This window comes from Bombina bombina, chromosome 5 (assembly GCF_027579735.1).
Source record: "Bombina bombina isolate aBomBom1 chromosome 5, aBomBom1.pri, whole genome shotgun sequence".
In the NCBI taxonomy this organism is placed as follows: domain Eukaryota; kingdom Metazoa; phylum Chordata; class Amphibia; order Anura; family Bombinatoridae; genus Bombina; species Bombina bombina.
This window is the reverse complement of record NC_069503.1, coordinates 749,851,511-749,856,506: the sequence shown is the minus strand read 5'-3', so window position 1 is coordinate 749,856,506 and position 4,996 is coordinate 749,851,511.

Genomic DNA, 4,996 nt, shown 5'->3' with positions numbered 1-4,996 from the left:
AAAAGTAAAGAGAATTGTTTCTAATAATCACAATGTACATTCTAGCTTAGAGGAAATGGGTGACAAATGTTTGTAAAGGGGCTACCCAAGACAATTAAATAAGTAATTGAGTATGTGAGGCCATTTCAGAGAGAAATCTAAAAAAATCAAAACTGATACAAAAGAGGATTTGTTTTGTCTCTGAGTTTTCCAAACAAAGTTCAATGATGGTCAAGCCTAGCAAGAGTTTGAGAGATGTTTTAGTAAAGACAGACACTGGTGCAGGTAAAACTTATATTTCAAAGAAGAACCTGGGATGTTTTCTGTGCTTGTGATGCAAAAGCCCTTATTTTTTTGCATCCCCACACTGGACATAAATATTTCTATTGTGATCACTTTACTTGCGATACTCGGTATGTGGTCTATTTGATCAAGTGCCCCTGTGGGCGTGTCTATGTGGGTGAATCCACTAGACACATCCGGAGACCGCATTAGTGAACACAAAATTAATATTAGATTTAATGTGATCACTGCTCCAGTTGCTTGTCATTTCTTAAGGGCAGGACATCAAATTAATCAACTGAGGTATCAAATAATAGAACCGATTAAAACCCCCAGGAGGGGTGGTAATAGGGAGCTATTACTGAAACAACGGGAAACCTATTGGATTTTCCATGTTGATACATTAGAACCTAAAGGCATGAATAGAGAAATCAATTGGTCAGTTTTCTATTGAACCGGCTTTTTTTGTTTTATACAATTTATTGGTAGTTTTTTATTACTACGTTAAACTGTTGTGTTAAGTTAATGGTGCTGTACTGTACTGTTTCTATGTTGTTAAGAAAATGTTAAAGAAAATGTTTATCCTGGAATGCATTAACAATTTAACAAATGAAATGTAACAAACATTTTAATTCTTGTTGCTCTAAACTGTTAGTGTTTTTTCAATGTTCATCCATTGGAGCAATGTGTATTTAAATTATATTATTCCCATTAAGGGTTAACATAGGTGTATTGCTATAAAGTTAACGAAAATTGATGACCAATGCATCACATGACTAAGGGGTGTTACCCCGAAACATTATGGCTGTTTGGATATTATTCCATGTAACCTAATAAAAGGATTTTTCTGCATCTATTGGAGACCACTTTTTTTCTATTTACAGGTGAAACTTGAAAAATTAGGATATCGTGCAAAAGTTCATTTATTTTACTAATGCAACCTAAAAGGTGAAACTAATATATGAGATAGACTCATTACATGCAAAGCAAGATAGTTCAAGCCATGATTTGTCATAATTGTGATGATTATGGCTTACAGCTCATGTGTGCCCACCCTAATCTAAAAAAAAAAAAAAAAACACCCCAAAAAAACGTAAAAAAAACCTAACACTAACCCCTCTTTAGGTACTCACAGTTGTTGAAGTCCCGCTTGAACGATCTTCATCCCGGCGGCTGATTCAAATCAATCAATAGAATGAGAGCTGCTTAAATCATATTGGCTGATTTGAACAGCCAATAGGATATTAGCAGCCCTAATTCCTATACTGATTTCAATCCTCAGTGTGCCGCAGACGATCGCATGAAGAAGACCTCCACGTCGGATCGATGGACTTCCGTCTGGACTTCTTCCTTGGACCTCCGCCTCTGCACATTAACCGCTCCGCCTCCGCAGGGATGAAGAAGATGCCGATCCCGCAATGGATGAAGATGGAGCCGCTAGGATGAAGATCGTTCAAGCGGGACTTCAGCAACTGTGAGTACCTAAAGAGTCGTTAGTGTTAGGTTTTTTTGGGGTGTTTTTTTTTGGTATTAGCAGCCCTAATTCCTATACTGATTTCAATCCTCAGTGTGCCGCAGACGATCGCATGAAGAAGACCTCCACGTCGGATCGATGGACTTCCGTCTGGACTTCTTCCTTGGACCTCCGCCTCTGCACATTAACCGCTCCGCCTCCGCAGGGATGAAGAAGATGCCGATCCCGCAATGGATGAAGATGGAGCCGCCTGGATGAAGTTGGAGCCGCTAGGATGAAGATCGTTCAAGCGGGACTTCAGCAACTGTGAGTACCTAAAGAGTCGTTAGTGTTAGGTTTTTTTGGGGTGTTTTTTTTTTTTTTTTAGTATAGGGTTTGGGCAGTTCTTAAAAGAGCTGAATGCCCTTTTAAGGGCAAGAAAAAGAGCTGAATGCCCTTTTAAAGACAATGCCCATACAAATACCCTTTTCAGGGCAATGGGTAGTTTTTTTTTATATATATATATTTTTTATTTTGTGGGTTTGGGGGGGCGGGGGTTTGTAATGTTAGTGGGTCTTTTGTATTTTTTTTTTGAGAAAAAGAGCTGATTTCTTTAGGGCAATGCCCTACAAATGGCCCTTTTAAGGGCTATTGGTAGTTTATTATAGATTAGGTTTCTTTTATTTTGGGGTGTTTTTTTAAAATGGGTATTAGAATAGGAATAATTGTTATTATTTTGGATAATTTGTTTATTTTGTGTAATTTTTTTTATTTTGAGGTGTTTTTTTTTTAGAATAGCCATTTTTTATTTTTAATGGACAGCAAAAGAGCTGAGAGCCCTTTTAAGGGCAATGCCCATACAAATGCTCTTTTCAGGGCAATGGGTAGATTAGGTTTTACTTTATTTTTATTTTGTGGGTTTGGGGGGTGGGGGTTTGTATATTGTTAGGAGGTGTATATTTTTTTTCTTTTGTAGAAAAAGAGCTGGTTTCTTTAGGGCAATGCCCTACAAAAGGCCCTTTTAAGGGCCTACAAAATTGTTTTTTAAGGGCCCTTGGTGGTTTATTATAGATTTAGGGATTTTTTTATTTTGGGGTGTTTTTTAAAAAAAAGGTATTAGAATAGGAATCATTTTTATTGTTTTTGATAAGGCTCTTTTTCACTACCGCTGGTATTACGAGTTTTGCAGGTTTAGCTGTATCGCACACTTTTTTGGCCATAACGCAACGTAATTACCGCAGCTTTCAAAAAGTCCTTTTTCAATGGGACTTCCATAGCGCCGGTATTACGAGTTTGCCTGGGAGGACAAAAAGTGAGCGGTACAGCCCATACCGTCAAGATCCATACCGTAAACTGAAAGTCAGTAGTTATGGGTTTTATGCTACAAAGCTGTAGCATAAAACTCATGACTAAAGTGTTAAAAAGTACACTAACACCGATAAACTACCTATTAACCCCTAAACCGAGGCCCTCCCGCATTGCAAACACTAAAATAAAAATATTAACCCCTAATCTGCGGCTCCGGACATTGCCGCCACTATAATAAACATATTAACCCCTAAACTTCCGCACTCCCGCATCACAAACACTAGTTAAATATTATTAACCCCTAATCTGCCACCCCTAACATCACCGCCACCTACCGCCACTAAATTACACAAAATAAAAAAGAAATTATCAGATATTTAAACTAATTACACCTAATCTAATAGCCCTATCAAAATAAAAAAGCCCCCCCAAAATAAAAAAAAAACACTAGCCTAAACTAAACTACCAATAGCCCTTAAAAGAAATCAGCTCTTTTACCTGTAAATGAAAATACAAACAACCCCCCAACAGTAAAACCCACCACCCACACAACCAACCCCCCAAATAAAATCCTAACTAAAAAAACCTAAGCTCCCCATTGCCCTGAAAAGGGCATTTGGATGGGCATTGCCCTTAAAAGGGCATTTAGCTCTTTTTCAAGTGCCCAAACCCCTCATCTAAAAATAAAACCCACCCAATAAACCCTTAAAAAGAAGACCCGACATCCATCCTCAACAAAGTCTGCAGAAGTCTTCATTCAACCGGGCAGAAGTCTTAATCCAACCGGGCAGAAGTCTTCATCCAGACGGCTTCTTCTTTCTTCATCCATCCAGTGCAGATTGGAACAGCCAATAGAATGTGAGCTCAATCCTATTGGATGATTGCATCAGCCAATAGGATATTTTCACCTTTAATTCCGATTGGCTGATAGAATTCTATCAGCCAATCGGAATTCAAGGGACGCTATCTTGGATGACATCATTTAAAGGAATCTTCATTCTGCAAGAAGACGTTGATTGAAGAGGATGCTCCGCGCCGGATGTCTTGAAGATGGAGCCGCTCCGTGCCGGATGGATGAAGATAGAAGATGCCGTCTGGATGAAGACATCTGCCCAGTTGGATGAAGACTTCTGCCCGGTTAGATGAAGACTTCTGCCGCTCTGCTTAGGACTTCTGCCGGCTTCGTTGAGGATGGATGTCGGGTCTTCAAAAACTGTAAGAGGATCTTCAGGGGTTAGTGTTAGGCTTTTTTAAGGGTGTATTGGGTGGGTTTTATTTTTAGATTAGGAGGTTGGGCACTTGAAAAAGAGCTAAATGCCCTTTTAAGGGCAATGCCCATCCAAATGCCCTTTTCAGGGCAATGGGGAGCTTAGGTTTTTTTAGTTAGGATTTTATTTGGGGGGTTGGTTGTGTGGTTGGTGGGTTTTAATGTTGGAGGGTTGTTTGCTTTTTTTTTTTTACAGATAAAAGAGCTGATTTCTTTGGGGCAATGCCCCGCAAAAGGCCCTTTTAAGGGCTATTGGTAGTTTAGTTTAGGCTAGGGTTTTTTTATTTCGGGGGGGCTTTTTTTTATTTCGATAGGGCTATTAGATTAGGTGTAATTAGTTTAAATATCTGATAATTTATTTTTTATTTTGTGTAATTTAGTGGGGTTTTTTTGTAATTTAGTTAATTGTATTTATTTTATGTAATTGATTTAATTGTAGTGTAAGTTTAGGTGTTAGTGTAACTCAGGTTAGGTTTTATTTTACAGGTAAATTTGTATTTATTTTAGCTAGGTAGCTAACTATTTACTAACTATTCTAGGTAGTTAAAATAAATACAAACTTGCCTGCAGAATAAGAATGAAACCTAAGCTAGATACAATGTAACTATTAGTTATATTGTAGCTAGCTTAGGGTTTATTTTACAGGTAAGTATTTATTTTTAAATAGGAATTAGTTATTAATAGTAGATTTTATTTAGATTTATTTT